This window comes from Blennius ocellaris, assembly GCF_963422515.1.
Source record: "Blennius ocellaris genome assembly, chromosome: 3".
NCBI lineage: Eukaryota > Metazoa > Chordata > Actinopteri > Blenniiformes > Blenniidae > Blennius > Blennius ocellaris.
The window spans coordinates 9,698,420-9,704,419 of record NC_137652.1 but is presented as its reverse complement, the minus strand read 5'-3'; the positions used below and the strand labels follow the sequence as shown (position 1 = coordinate 9,704,419).

At 42.5% G+C, this 6,000-nt stretch overlaps 1 protein-coding gene across 2 annotated transcripts in view; it reads left to right on the top strand.

Annotated features, from left to right (window-relative positions):
• Positions 1–534: 534 nt before the first annotated feature.
• tet2 (tet methylcytosine dioxygenase 2) overlaps positions 535–6,000 on the top strand; it is a 28,465-nt gene continuing 22,999 nt past the window's right edge. For both annotated transcript variants that reach the window (XM_080520265.1, XM_080520264.1), the window contains exon 1: positions 535–622. The gene's annotated coding sequence lies outside the window, so the exon portion shown is untranslated. The remainder of the gene's footprint in view (positions 623–6,000) is intronic.

Here is a 6,000-nt window from a genome sequence, read left to right as displayed (position 1 = left end):
TGATCGAAAAAGAGAAAGACCGAGTGAAAAGGGAGGGAAAAAACCCTGAGTCACTTGGCTTCCTGTCTGAGAAAAAGGAAGGGGGTGGAGGCATCTTCTGCACACAGTCAGACAGTTGAGGCCGGTGCAATATTCAGCATAAAGTGCACTGGGGGTGGAGTCCTGTCCCGCACGCAAAATCCACTCCAGTGCTTCAGGGCAGCCATCATAGTGTGCACTATTGTGTGCGGCTGAGGGAAGAAGAAAAAAAGAGGAGAGGAGGGGGGAGAAAATCTGACTCTTTGTGTGGGAAGGAATCCGCAGGAAAGTGATTTTGTGATTATTCGAGTTTGCCACCAAAACCAGGGTCTTCCCTCCGAGCCAGCAGCAGCTTGTGTGCCACTGTGTCTTTCACAGGAGTCACACATGAATGTGCTGCTCAGGGCTGGCAAACAGCGACACCCGGGCTTCTCCTGATGATGAGAGCCGACGTCAGACTGGTTTCCATGAATATTGATGTGGAGGATAGTCTGTTTCATAGAAGAACAGAAGGAGGCAAGATGGCTGCCCTTTAGGATTTGTTAAAGAGGAGATCTACACGGTTTGTTGGAATTTCTACAAAGTGGAGGGACGCAAAAAGAAGGTAAGGATTTGCCCGATGTGTTAATACTCTGTTTGGCCCATTCCACTTTAACCTTGAGTGCATGTGTGGTGGTTTTTTCGTCAGGTGAAGTATAGCAGATGTCCCCACCGTAAAAAGCAGGAGCCAACATAATAAGGAGGGGATATTAGATAAAGCTACTCCAACATGGCTGACGATTTTCTTTCTATCCTTTTTTTCTTTTCTTTTTTTAACTCGCTGAAACCAACAGAAAGGATTTGTGTTTTCTTGTGTGTCCCGTCTTCGGGCATGTTTCTTGCTGCTGCTGAATACGTTGTAGAAAACGGTGTACTTAGACCGCTTGTTCAGGAGTTTTTCCTTTAGGCACAATTTAAATGCCTGTGCAGTGCTCTCTTCCTCAGCATGTCAAGCTTGCATTTCTTTACCAGACACATACAGAAAATGTTATTGAGTGTATAATGTTTTTGAAGGAGTGACTTTTGTAACGATGGAATACATTTTAAGCAATTATGTGTTATTAAAAGGCATTAAAGGATACTTTTCCCATTATTATAGAAGCTTGAATACAGGAAGTGTTACCTGTTGTAGCCTCTCGTTTTCATTCACAATGTTACGTATGTGTTTGCTGTTTAGTAGGCTTCAGTAGGACTATCTATAGGCGAGTAAAAGTCCAACCAGGACATGTCCAGCAGTAAGTGCATAGTGACTGCACAGCAGTGGAGCTGAAATAGCTTCTGGCTTTGTGTATCTCTGTGAATCAGCTTTCATTGCTTTCACCACTGAATGACAAGCAGACACAAAGGCAAATCCCAAGGAGAAGCACAAGACAAGAGAAATGTGGTGTCGCGCGTAGTGACGGCAGGCAAGGTCAGAAAGCTCTGAACGAAATGAAACTCAATCCTACTGCACCATTAACTGGGGGCACAAGAGTGGCAATTCTGGAGCCGATTTTTCTTTCTTTTTTTAACTTGACACCATCGAGGGGGGGGGTGGTCGTTGCTATGGAGCAGCAACAAACATCTTGTTGCTCATAAAAGTTGACAAAACTACTAATAGTAACTTAGCATTGCTGTGTAAGCTGAAACAATTAATCATTATTGGCTTAATGTCACAACCAGTCTTGTGCAATCCTTGGGAAACAGCTAATTTGCAAAGAGATTACCGACAACTCAAAGATGAATGTGCGTGAATTGTAATTATTTGTAGACGAGTTAGCTCAATGTGTTATCACACATCAGGCCTTGTTAGCTTTTTTCCTGAAATCATTAAGTGCTACTATATGATTAACATCTAAAATGCTCATTCACAAGAAACGGTTCTCTCAGAGGTTTGTGTAATCTGATGACAAATGTAATGTTAAGCCTCAGGCCCAGGGAGAAGTAAAAGCAGGAAGAACTTGGTAGCTGGCTGGCTATTAAGTTGGTATTGTATCTTTATAATGTACAGGGTACAAGGCATGGCTTTGGCTTTACTTTCAATCAAAGCCCCGTGACTGTTAGTGAAGAGCTACTTGATGTAAATGAACAAAAGAATAATCAAAAAAAGTCAGCTGTTGGTCAAATGACCAGCTTTATGTGAACAGCTGAAGACAAAGTAAAACACTATTCATTAACAAAACACAGGGCCTTCTGAATTGAGTAATTGTTAGGGTTTTTTTCCCCTTTGGGTATCTGCAGGGTGCATATGCACACCATTCAACATGCTCTGTTGTACAAAAATATCTGCTTGTAGTGTCTGCTTGTGAAGAAAATCAATTTTAGTCATAGTGGTAATTCTAAATTTACAAACCACGAGCAGCGCCTGATGCAATGGCAGGGCTATGTTTTGATATGGCAGCCACGGTCATTGACGGTGCAGTGTCAACACGAGTGCTTAAGCAGAGGTTCTTCTCCAGAGGATTCATAAAGTTTGTTGTGACTGTGTGAGATCAGGTGGTCAATGTTTTTTTTGGGGGGTTGTGCATAATGAGCTTGTAGGCCCATTCATGTCAAGACAATGTACACTGTGCCTTATGTGAAAATGTCATGAGAAAGACTAAATATACACTGGGCTGTTCGGGGGGGTTGGATCCAACCCAGTTCACTGATGCTAATGAAAGTGCATTATTAATCACTGTCACATTGGGCTTGTTTACTTTGTATCCCTTTGTATTCACATGCAGTATACGCAGGATTTACAAATGCTAATCCTGACCTCCATCCCAAAATATTAAATTGAAAAAAATACTGAAATCTGACTAAAAATGTTTCTATGAGTTTGTGCAGGGCTGCTGTTACATCAGCAGCTGAAAACAGAGCTTTGGTGGAGCTTCAGGCAGAGTGGGGGGAAGGGCCATAGAGATCAATCACATACACATTGCCTCTCTCATCTATCTACACCTACAGATAAAGCCGTGCGGTTGGATTGCTGCATCGTCATGGCCTTAAGTCCTCTTTATGTCACTCCCAGGGGCAAAGACAATATCACCTTTGGGAAGAATGTCCAGTTGCCATAGCGTTCCTCAACAATGCTGTCCACTCACAATACCAAAGCCCTTACCCAAGCCCTCACCTCTGACCCTCCTCTGCCCTGCCCACATATCATTTTTCCACCCAGAGTCTTCTGCACCAGTGACACAGAAACAGGCCCAGTAGTAGGTTAGACATTTTACATTGCACTACCTGCTAGCTGGTCATAGCTCAACTGCTTTTCTAAGACAAAATGGCGAGACTGAGTGTTGTATTGATTTCTGCAATATTGATTTCCCTCTTGTCTGCTATTGGGGGTTGTTTTTCTATGGAGAGCAAAAGAGCAGCAGCGAGCCATTTTCTGGGCCCTCAGAAATGGAATTGCTGCACTGTATTATTTGTACATACATGAATGCATTTCCACAGACACTGTGGTCCCGTGCATAGCACTAAGAATTTTATTTCCACTGCAAACTTGAGCACGTTCCAAATATGGAACGAAATACTTTTTTTTAATGAATAAATTGTCATTAGATGTAGTGTATATAAATAAATGTTGACTATTCAGTCAACATTTATCCAGGTTTTATTGACTGATCAATTCTAAAGCCCAGTAAAAGTATCAGTGAGCCTTTTGAATGATCAACGAACAAAATGTACAAACTGGTGCACTGGAGGCTAATCGCAAAGATCTGTCGGTTACAAAAGTGGCCAAACCAGCTCTCGATCCTAACAAGACTATTTGCATTCCTTGAAGGCCCAACCTTATAAGAGAGACTGGTATATTTGTGACCTGGGAGTGGTTTGTCAACCATTGGTTGTATTGGAAAGGTAAAATCATGAGTCTGATATCAAACATTAGCTGTAATTGCTGGACCAAATACACTGCGAATACCCAAATATGATGTGTGGCTTTCTTTTACTACAATGCCGCGGGTCGATCGCTGACGTGAGGTGTAATTATTTAGTGACGGTGACGAGGCGCCGCTTGAATGGCTGAAGCGTCGGTGCTGCAGGGAGCGTTGCTGGCCCTCTGAGCATGTATCGATGTCAGGGTTTAGCTCGGGGGTGAGACAGCGAGGGCAGCAACTCAAAAGCTTCCTCCACGTGAGCACGCGCACATGGCCGTTCTGTTTACAAACACTATCCTGGCATTCGAGAGAGAGAGGCAAGTGAGATGTTACGTAATCGTCCCAAAGCGAATAGCATCTCCTCCCGCTTCTAGCTAGGCTGCTCCTCCTACGCTCGGACAGGCTCCTCGGATGCTATTAGCGCTGGTCCCGAGACGAGACGCTACGACTGCAAAAAGAATTGAAGAAACGCGTTCAGAACAACGACCATCTTTGAATAGTTGGCGAGACAGTGAGCAGGCCTTTTCCAATGCCGTTTTATGCAGAAGAAAAAAATTCCGTTTTCTTACCTCTTCTTAATTCCCAAAACATCTTGAAGAGTCCCACATTTTGGCTAAGCAAGTAAAGATATGCCATGTGCACTTGGTTGTATAAATGCCACCTAATGCATGAATCGAAAACCACCACCCAAATATAGTAATGACCAGCTTTAATCCAATATAGATAGCGATTAGCATGAGATGCGAAAACCAGATTTGATTAGACAGCAGTGTAAATGTAAAAATCCTAGAAATGAAAGTGGTTGTATGTGACAAAAATAAAATCAGGAGGCAGGAACATATTTCAGCATTTAAAAAAAAAAACCCAGAGAAAATGAGTATTTCTTAGTTACACAATAGCTCCCTTCACATAAAAGAAAGCAATCATACTTTATTCAAGGGTCTTGCTCAGGCACCCACAGTGGCGGCTCGTTAGCTGTGGGAGCCAAACTTGCAAAATCCAGATCCCAAGTCCACTTGTCTAGGCTCTAGGCCACCACTACCTCTTCCACACAAGATGTGGATTCTCAAAGAAATGTGTAATAAGGTATTGAACTTGCAGAAAGGTTGTAAATATGCTCAAATGTGATCTAACCTCAGGCTAAAATCCGACCCTTCAATTTTGTTAGCTTTACATTTCCCAAGCGGAAAGGAGTCGTTGAAGTTTTGGTTAAATCAATCACGAACAGGATTAAAACATTTTTTTTTAAAGAGTTGAATCTTCCAAGGTAACAATGTTGTCGGTCAAAACATGGCTTACCCAGTTCAATACCTTGAAAAAAAACCTCTGTGTAAATGCCACAGCAATTGCGACGTACAAAGCCCTGCCACAAGACAACAGCCCAAAGGAGGGCAACAATGAGCCAAACAACTACCTCTCACTGCTGTTTGCCCTCTTCTGAAATGGCTGTCAGATATGAACTGTTTTGCTGCTTTGGACTGTCACAGAAGATGGCAGGCCTCAAGGCCTCCTATTGTCTAAATAGAGAGCACAGAGACAGACAGCTGGTCTTGATTGTCACCCAAAAGCATAACCCTACGAAAGGCTTGTGAGTGACATCACTTACTACTCCAATAAGCTTCACATTAGGGAATGTGTAAGTGAAGCAGCTGCTGTGCTTCTGAAGAGTAGAGCTCGGTCACCAACTGGAGCAAGTTGCATCTATATATGTGTTTGTTTTCCAAAATGTTGTGAAAGTCATATTGTGGCTCTTGGTCTGAATGACTGAAAACTGCATTCAAGCAAATCTTTGACATTGTCGTCGCAAGCGGAGTCAGGCAAAACATTTGAAATTCAAATTGAGCATTTGCTATACAAACTGTGACAAACAACTAATCTAGTCATATTTGACTCACATAATTCATAATTTAATACTTAATAATCACATAATCACTCAATTAAGCCGCACAGGCCACGTTGGGCAAACCGTTCATTCATTGTTTCAATTGGCGCTATCTACTAGCTAATTCCAGAGGTGTGAGAGATGACTATATGATGTATACAACCTGGAAACCAAAGTGATGCATCACACAAATGTCTCTCACTCAGAAGGGTTTGTGAT